This window comes from Elephantulus edwardii, unplaced genomic scaffold, assembly GCF_000299155.1.
Source record: "Elephantulus edwardii isolate Elephantulus edwardi_28Jun2011 unplaced genomic scaffold, EleEdw1.0 scaffold00020, whole genome shotgun sequence".
Taxonomy (NCBI): domain Eukaryota; kingdom Metazoa; phylum Chordata; class Mammalia; order Macroscelidea; family Macroscelididae; genus Elephantulus; species Elephantulus edwardii.
The window spans coordinates 15,592,314-15,602,810 of NW_006399770.1; positions in this window are offsets into that span (position 1 = coordinate 15,592,314).

A 10,497-nucleotide genomic window follows, 5' to 3' on the forward strand; every position below is an offset into this window, starting at 1 on the left:
TCCCTCCACCCTCCCAAGCATGGTGTCCTTCTCCAAGGACCTGTCCCTCCTTGCAACATGCCCAAAGTATGTCAGAAGAAGCTGTTGTTCATTAGGTTACTGTTCATTTTTCTTGAGACTTAATGACACCAACAACAACAACAATAAATGCCACTTTCTCTTTATACAATACATTTGTGTCACCGATACAGTCTGCTGTTTTCACATTTACCTTCATGTAACAGAATATTCCTTTTAAGAAATTAAGCCCTCTATCTGAATTAGCCACTTAAACTGCAATGACAGGATTATCTTAAGTGTAAAGTGTTTGCTCTTAACTCAACTCCATAGTTGGTAAAGACTGTTTGGAAGTCCTTACATGTCACCATGGAACATGGGGCGGGGGGGGGGGCACTAGTATCCAGCGACACGTTTTGCTTTCAGTTGTCCAGCTGATTTTAATATCCCACTGCAGAAAATAGTAAACTCTCAGGCTTCTATTTGAAGGGGAGCTGGATGGAAGTAGAAATATCAGATATTTTATGATAATGACAAATTCTCAGTATAAACAATTTTAATGATAGTTAAACGGAAAGAAAAAGAATATTTGAATGACAAATATTTCTTCCAAATTGCTCACTCATTGTCAAACTCATTGTAATTGCATTTGTTCCAACTCACAGCAATTTCTGTCCGGTTCCCGAGGGTGTAAATCCCACAGGGGGAGGCTTCCTATCTTTCTCTGATGGGGCTTTTGGTGGATTCTGCATCTCCTTTAGGTTAGCAGTACAACCTGCTACAGACCATGACACCAAAGCTCCTGTCCTTCCAAATAGCCTACCAAGAAGTGTTTAAGAGTTTGAAAGGATTGTATGTCTTTCTATTGGTGTAACTTATTGAAGTTATGTAAAAACAGATGAAGAAATTTAACTATTTCCTTTTCCTTGCCTATTCCGTTCCTTTTCCTTCCCTTCCCCTCCCCTTCCCCTTCCCTTCTTTCCTTCCCTTTCCTTTCCCCATCCCTTCTCCTTCCCTTCCCTTTCCCTTCTTCTTCCCCAACTTTCCCCCATTCCTTCCCCTTCCCTTCCTTTCCCCTCCCCTTCCCCTTCCCTTCCCCATTTTCCCCCATCCCTTCCCCCTCCCCTTCCTCTCCCCTTCCCCTTCCCTTCCCCTCTCTTCCCTTTTCCTTTTCCTTTTCAAAGCTTTCAGGGGAAGAGCAAAAGAGGCAGGGAAACAAGGTTCAAGGATCAGTCTGGCCAGAACCACCCACACTTTGGAAACGTTGAAAGCTTAACTATTCATTTTTTAAAATTTTTTTTGAAAGCTTAACTATTCATTCTTATAGTTTTGTTTCTTCTATATGCTCATGTGCTCACTCTAGTAACCCTTCTTTTAATTGTTGTTGTTGGGTACTATAGAGTCAGGACCATCTCAGAGATGGCCCTCTAGAGGGTTTTCAGAGGCAGCAAATCACACGAGAGGTGATTGCCCAACTTTCTTTCACAGAACAGCTGGTGTGTTTGAACCATATGCCTTTGCATTGGCAGCATAATGTCTTATGACTAAGCTAGCGGAGTATTCTATTAGTTTACTATCATACGGGAAATCTAATGATAGCAGAGGAATCCCTGGATAGTACAAACGATAAACATAATAAACTATTAACAGAAAGTTAGAAATTTGAGTCCACGTAAAGGTATCTCAGGATAAAGTCCTGGGGATCCGTTTCCAAAATAGGCAGCAACTGGAATCTCAAAGGAGCACAATTCTACTCTGACAAACATTGCATTGCTTTGAAGAAAATAACTCAACAATAAGTAGTTTTTAATTATATTAGACGTTTCAGCAGAGTCAGGTGATAAACATTGTATCTCTTTCTTTAGTTGCCATAAAGTTAGGACTGACTCATAGCTGACCCTCAGTGGGTTTCCAAAGCTTATAAATCACAGGGAAGGAAATTGCCCATCTTTCTCCTCAAGAGCTGTTGTGGGATTAAAGCAGCCACCAGCCAGCTTCTTTTGGGACATCAAAAGTCCCTACGACGAATAAACATAGCACATAGTATTTTCCCCCCTAACCTTTGTACTCACATAAAATCTGGTGATAGATTTTTTACTTTCTTACATGTTCATTTAGGACTGCTGGGAAAACAAACAGATTTGTCCTGGAAAGGGTTAAACTGGGTGGCTCCTTGGAGGCAAGGATTCTGAGGCTCTGTCTAACATATTTTAGACATGTTGTGAGGAGAGACCGGTCCTTAGAGAGGGACATCATGCTTGGGAGGGTGGAGGGACAGCACAGGAGAGGAAGGTCCTCTATGAGGTGGATTGATTCAGTGACTGGGATAATTGGGATGGGAGTGTCAGAGACAGTGCAATTGGCACAGGACAGAGCGGAGTTTAGGGCTGTTGTATATATGGTCACTATGAGTCGCAAGCGACTCGACGGCACATAACAACAACAACATCATCATCATACTCCTAGATCATAGTGAAATATTGGCACACAAAGTTGTGGGTAAAATAATACTATGTTGACCCCATTGCAAGTAATTTGGCAGATAAAACATAATAAAGCAAACTATAGTAACATTTTCACTGCTAATAATAAATGAATGGGATATGTGATATCTTTGATGTTTTTTACTAAAACGGTCAAATAACTAGAATTTCCTACATATTGACTTACATATTCTTATCCTATAGTAGTAAATTGTTTATATTAATTTTGCATGATATATTATAAACAAACACTAAATGTTGCCTTTGTTTTAAGAGTGTCCCAGTCTGTGTAATGGACATTCATTACCCAATTTAATATCTGTTGTGAGTAGCTTATGAGAGACAACATTCTAACTTTGGTTACAGAATCTCAGGGGTTGGTGCTCCGTCTCTCCATGCCTTGGTATTCAAACTACTGAAGTCCCTTGACCTCAGTGCAACCCATCTGGGCTCCAGTTCCAAGTCACAGAGGCTGCTTAGACACTATTCACAGTGGCAGTATGTCCCTCCAGCTCCTGTGGCATGACCTCAGCTATGTTTCCTGCTGCTTAATCTCCCTTGTTCCTGCCATTTGTTCTTCTGAACCTGAGCTCTCAGACCTCTCCTAAGATCTGCTCAGTGTCTTTCAAAGTTCTCTCATGTTTAATTTAAGCAAAGTTAGTTTTTGCTGCTTAATAAAAGAAAGAAAATCTCACTAATACAGGATTTCTGTTTTTAAAAATGATTAACTGTAGCTCAGGGGCTTCTCATCATAAGTAAGTATCACTTGTTAAGGATAAAGAAATAAATTGCAGTAAGCAAGAGAGCATTTATTAATCTAAGTTCTTAAGCTCATTTAAAACTAGAGCCTATACACTGATAAATAGTTCCTTGAAAGTTAATAGTTAATATACTTAATAGTTCTGTCACATTTGCCAAAAGTTGGTTTTTCCTGTCAAAAGGTTCAGGTTTTGCAGCAAATTGTGAGGGAACAACACATTTGAAATGTGTTCATTATTCAAGTGAACAGTGTTTGTGCTTAGCCTCCTGAATGGGTAGTATTTTACCTATAACACTCGTTGAAAATCTGTCATGTACTAGTCTCTGTACTAGGTGCTGGGTATAGAGAGGAATACGGTTCCTGGCTCCTCATAAAATGCCTGGCAGTGACAAGGGCCACTCGGTGAATGTGGGCTTTTTAAAATTAATGACATAATCCTTGCCTCTAAGGAGCTCTCTCCTGTGGGAAAGTTAGACAACTAATTGTGGCATACCAGCCTATGCCAGTCCCCAAAATAGTTTATTTGAGTGAGAGTGGGTGTGGAGAGGAACTGCTGGCATGTTTTAGATGCCTTAGAGAGTTCCTATCATGGTGTGGAGGTCACGCTGTCCTGGCCAATGACACCTCCTGGCTCCCTCAGAATTGTTATTCAGGCCTCTCCTTCCAGGCCCTCACAGTTAAGCTTGTGACACTGTGTTTGAACTCCTATTAATAGGCCTCCTCAGCTCCCCAGCAGATTGCATCTTAACATCAAACAGCCAGAGTTCCCAACAATGACTTCTTGGCACCAAGCCAATCCTCAAGCCTCAAAGCCATATTCCTTGCAAATCAGCTCCACGTGATGATAAATAAAGGCATCAGGATTCCAAACCAATTAGCCCATGGTGAAAGGCATATCCTTCAAGGACACACTGGGCTTTATTTAAAAAACAGTAGCTTAGCTGATGCTAGTCTTGAAATGTCAACAGCAGACACAACATGCAAATGAGAGCAATGACTAGATGAGCAGTGTTAACACCTGTACCCCGCTGCGTCCAGCTGGAAACATCCAAAACACTTAGGCATTTGACCACACTTTTGAAGTCTCTGCCTGAGTGAGCCCCAAACAGCAAAACTTTTGGAATGCCAACTTGTCTAGAACTATTTAATTGAAAAGAAGAATAAACTTTCAAATCCAGATTTCAGTTATTAGCTATGTAACTCGAGGCAAATCATTTACTAAGCTGCAATCTCTGTATCTATAAAATGGAAGCTTTAATACCTCCCTTAAGTCTTTTTCATCCATTAGCATGTCAGCAACCCAATAAATAGTAGACAGATATTCAACTGCCCTGAAGGTGATTCTGACTCTGAGTGACTCTTCTTCAGGTTTCTAAGCTGTAAACCTTTGACCAGAATGCCTGTTTCTCTCTCATTGAGTGGCTGGTGGTTTCAAATTGCCCACCTTTCCTTTAGCTGTCTTATGTGTTACTCATTATACCACTAACTCCATTGTCATGGAGTAGGATCCGACTCACAGTTGACTCTTCAGAGGATTCTTGGTAACTGTAAATCACCCAGGAGGAGATTGCCCTTCTTTCTCCCAAAGAGCTGCTGGTGGATTCCAAGTACTTAGATAGGCCTAGACTTTGTGTACGGACTATGTCACCAGGATTTCTTGATAAATTGCAGTTGTTGCTATTATTATTTAAAGCTAGGAATGAATCTCATGTGCCCTAGTGGAGAAGCAGTTATGCTGCCAACCCAAAGGTAGTAAGTTCAAATTCACTTGCTGCTCTGAGGGAGAAAAAGAAACAATCTCCTCCTGTGCAGCTACCGCCTGTGAAAACTCACTGGAAGGCCAGCTATGAGTCAGTTCTGACCTGATTATAATGAGTTTGAGAGAGTTTGAAGGCTAGGGACCATAGTAAGAATGTCACAAATATTATTTCTGTCCTCATAACAACAGGTTAAGTGTTTTTACTTCTAAAAAAGGGTGAGTATTCTTAGATTCATTCATGTCCCTGTATCCAAAGTTATAAGCAAGAATGAATTTACTGGGGCTTGCAGACTCCAGTGATTAGACTTAACACTAGAAGGCCTCGCCTCTCTGACAGCCATCAACTTCCTCCTCTCTGCTGCTTTGTGGCTCCCTTCTATTGCTGCCTTCCTTTCCAGTGCCTTTCTATAGACCTCACCAGGACAAGCAATTTATCACTGATGTCATTGCCCCATAACTTTGAAGATGACCCCGTTTTTAGCATTGGCACACTTTGAGAAACAAAAGCTCTTCCTCCACCCACAACCAGCATTCATCCAGGCAGCAAAACAAGGTTGCATTTTGCTTAGCTTTCCTCCCAATAGCAAACACGTTGTTCTGAAGTAGATTCTGCATAAGAGGTTGACTCCTTTACACTTAACACAATTTCTGGGAGGCTAAGGATCTGATTCTTTCCTATTTGCTCTAGAGGTCCTGCATGCATTCACCAGGTCCACTAGGCCAATCTGCCTGGTGGACTAAACTCCCATGCGGTTACGTAGCCTTCCTGAGGGAAGGCCCTAAATTCTTTTTATAGTAATCAAATATTATTTTTGAATCAAACAATACAATACCCCTCAATCATCAGCAACTAAGCCATTAACTAAAGCAGATTGGGAAGAGATCACACTTTGGAAGTTCTGGAAATTTGTATTAAGTTCCAGGAATCATAAGCCGTATAAACTTAATTAGACACTTAATCTCTAAGTCTGTTTTATCTGTGTTAATGTATGTAGTTGATTATTCCCTTTCTCTCCCAGATGCACTCACACACACACACCACCTCCCCACCCCCTGCCCCTTTCTCTGTCCCATCTATGGCCTGAGGATTTGCTGCTTCCTAAGAACTGCATTTCCAGGATTCCCTTGCCATCTGGCTTTTGGTTGGCTATAAGAGTAGCTCAGAAGGTGGGAAGAGAGAGAGAACAAGATAATCCTCTCACTGTATGACTTCTTTGACATCAGCTGGGTGTCCAGTTTAACTGTTTTAGCTTTTCAGGGGGCTGTGGTAGCACTGTTTCTACCTCTTAGATCTCAGGTTCTAGGAGAATCAGTAGCTTGCTCATCTCTGGGATTCTCAATATCCTTTGTTTTCTGCCCACAACCTCTGTAATTAGCCCCTTCATTAAAGTGTTTCTCTGAATTCTCAGAAGTTGAAAGCTGTAAGCCCTACCCACTCTAATAGCAGAGGTCATCAAATTAGTATTAGTTATTATTATTTGATAATAATTTCACAAGCAATTCTAAAGTTGGAAAACCTTCCTGGTTATATCTAAACACTGTGCCAACACAGGGAAAAGAAATTGAAAGCTAATTCTTTAAGTTAGGGCTAATAAGATGCACCTGTATCTCATTTTAATCCTCTTCATCAGTTAGGAATAGTCAGAAATGTAAACAGGTATCAGAAAGGAAGGAAATCAATCATAATTTAAGTATCCATCCCCAAGCATCAAGTGCCTAAATTTTGAATAAGTAGATATTATTTTTGTACCTAAGCGTCCTTGTATATTTGTGTGCGCACAGTAAATGCCCAGGTTAAGAACATCTGACTCACAACTTGTACTTTTAAATGTTATTGTTGCCATTTACTGTTGAGTCAGAACTGACTCACCTCTGAGCCTTCAGTGGGATTTCAGAGGCAGTAATTTGCATTGGAAGAAACTGTCCATCTTTCTCCCATGGAGCAGCTGGTGGATTCGAGGGCCCCTATAAAGCCTATTGTGTTAAAACTCTGAGTGGGGGCTGTGGAGGGAAAGATTAGTAATAACACAAGCTTGGAAGCAGGAGTGGCATCCACTTCTGTAATAGCTTGCCTCTGGAAGCCCTATGAACCTGGAGAAAGGATAAAAGTTATACAGGTGTCCAGGTCTTTCATTCATAGGGTCGCTATGAGTTGCCTCCAACTCAATGGCACTTAACAACAATAATGAACACGTGCAGTACTTCATGAGACTCATTTTGTGCCTTCAGCTGTTTGCCGGCTTGAGAAAGAATACACTGCCTCATTTTGAAAATCTGATAATGAATGAATGAGAAAAAAAAATTAATGGGAAGAATATACTGTAAAAAAATTTTTAAAAAAGAAAATAAATTCCTTTTTCTCCATTAAAAAAAAAATCTGATAATATAGCCCTTCACATGGTGTTGAATGTCTTCCTTTCTGTTTGGCTTTTATTTTCACTTGCAAAAATCCCTTCAAAGTCTAATCAAAGTAAATCTAATCAAATGCTCTGGTATATTAAAAAAAAGGAAAATGATCATGTTGGAAAATAATGTCATCATATGGAAGTTGTCACATCAGAGGTGATTAGCAAAAGCCAGATGTTCAGGTTCAGTAGCCAATATGAAAAAAAAAAAAAAAGCAAAAGGAGCTGAGTGAATTTTGAAAATCACTTTATCCATGTTCACATAGACTTTAGAAAAAAATAGATGAGATGCACAGGAATTTTCTCACAATGTTTTATAGTTGTTGTTGTTGCCGTATACCATACAGGCAGAACTGACCCATAGTTGACCCTTTGGCAGGTTTTCAGAGACAGTTAATCACCCAGGAGATTGCCCATCCTTCTGCAGAGCAGCTGGTGGCCTTAAACCACCTGCCTTCAGGACTGCAGCGCAGCTTCTTGCCACTAAGCCACCAGAGCTCCACATCTTGCCACACTTGTGCAGGAATCTGACCTTATCATACTGTGTGCATTAGCAAGCAGTTACAAGCATAATAATGATTCAGCAAAGGAATACTGTACCTACTCAAACACAGTAGTAGTTTAGCTAACAGCTGCTTGTTATTTATGTATATTATGTTACCCTCCACTCTATCCCTACATGACAGCAGATTTTTGCAGAGATTCAGGACCATAAAGAGGCAACTTGGGCCTGTAGCCCATAACAATACAATGAACAATATCCGTATACTAGAACAGCAACCATTATAGCTAATCTAGTCAGAAACCACTATCAATCATTTGTAAGGTTTGACTTCCATTCCTTTAGGGGGTCACAAACAGGAGCTTGAATATTTTTAACTTCTCTATCACCTTCACACAAAGTTTGGGTTACATCATCTTGCTCATGAGGTATGAACATTACAGTATGATTTAAAGCACATTTCTCCCAAGGAAGCAGTTAACAGGTCTAAGGCTATCCTATTTGACAATACTACTGTCCTCATTTGGTGGTCTCATCCATTAACAGAGTTAAAGTTTTACTTGTTTAGTTCAATGGTAACGCAGCATGCTTAACTAAGGTGGTTATTTATAATTTTACTTTGATAATAGCGGAACCTGGAGCAGATATAGCCATGGGAGAAAACCACCATGGTTGTCTGCTATTCTCAATGCCATCAATAATATACAGCATCTCAATTTTGTGGCTATAGGGCAAGACTGATCATACTCTTCCTAGAATATAAAGTAGCTCCCAATTACATTTCTCATACCAATCTTCAGGATTGAACCATCTGTTCAACAGGTAGAAGTATCTGTTTCTGCCCAAATCCCACAAATAGTCAGGAGGACTTCAATCAGTATAGAAGTGCCCAGTATACCATCTCCTCATTCACCAGGTGTAGGCTTTAGTTAGCTTATTATTTTTGTTATGTGCTGTTGAGTCAATTATGATTCATAACAGCCCTATGAAAAATGGCTCTGAACTTTGCCCTATCTTGAGCCAACCTTACCATCTCTGACACACCTGCCCTTATTGCCATAGTCATTGTGTCAATCCATCTCATCGTGGGTCTTTCTCTTCTTCACTGATGCTCTACCCCTCCAAGTATGATGCCCTTTTCCAAGGACTGGTCCCTTCTGGCAACATGCTCAAAGTACATGAGACAGAGTTTAAAATCCTTGCCTCCAAGAAGCAATTTGGCTTCACCATCTTCAGTGCCAGATCTATGTGTTCTCTTGGCAGCCTATGGTATGTTCAATACTCTTCTCTAGCATCCAAACTCAAAGATACTGATTCTTTTTCTGTCATGTTTTGTCATTTTCCAGCTCTCAGATGCAGAGCAAGAAATTGAGAAGATTGTACCTTAGAGAGGGCATACTTTAGTCTCCAAACTGGCACTGTTTCTTTTTAGCATTATGGAGAGGTCCTTGACAGTACATTTTCCCAATGTAGCTCATTATTTGCTTTCCTGATTGCTGATGCAAGAATATTAATTGTGGAACTAAGCAAGATGAAAACATTAACGACCTCAAGCTTTTCTCCATCTATCAAGATGGCGCCTTTTGGCCTGGTGGTAAGGATTTTTGTTTTCTTGATGTTGAGATGCAATCCATACTGAAGGTTGCACTTCTTGATCTTCTGCAGCAAGCACTTTAAGTCTTCCTCAGTTTCAGCAAGCAAGGTGGTGTCATCTTCATAATGAAGGCTATTGCTAAGCCTTTCTCCAATTCTGATGCCATATTATTCTTCATAATGTCCAGCCCCCTCCTCCAATTATCTGTTTAGCATTTAGTAAGGTTCATACAAAATTCTTTTGGCAGTCAGCCAGCTCTCTGGTTTGAATAATGCCGTTCCTGTTCTACACACAACATTGGGGTAGGAACATTTAACTCTACATATTCTCCAAAAAAGCCACACTTTCCCATTCCAGATGGAAGCCCCTAATTAGGGTTGTTGATTCCCCCAGTCTATCTCTATTAGTTTGCTCAATGTTCACCTAACCAACTTTCACAAAGAATCATTTGATTTCAAAGGATTTGGGGAGGACAGTCAGGTCCAGTTGGCATATGTGGCTGGATGTATATACCAAGCAGGGCAGACCACTAGACACTTCTGTGGGGAGTTCAGCACAGACCCAACAATATGAGACCTGGTAGACTCAAGCATATGTGTGTCCAAAATAGATGGAGAAGAGTTTGAGGTTGTTAACAAATTAATCTGTCCCAGATCCACAATCAACACTCTTGACACCAGCAGTCAAGAAATTAAAAGATGAGTTGCTCTAGGAAAGTCTGCTGTGAGGGACCTCTTGAGAGTGCTAGTAAGCAACAAGACACTAAGGTGCACCTGATCCAAGCTATGACCTTCTCAATTACTTGCTTTACATCTGAGAGCTGGACAATGACTAAAGATGACAGAAAAAGAATCAATGCCTTTGAGTTGTGGTGCTAGAGAAGCGTATTGTACATGGTATGTACTGTCAAAAGAACAAAAAGTCTGCCCTGGAGGAGGTGAAGCAGGGCAAGGATTTTTGAAGGAAGGATTTTAGAGGTGAGGATTTTTAAATTCCT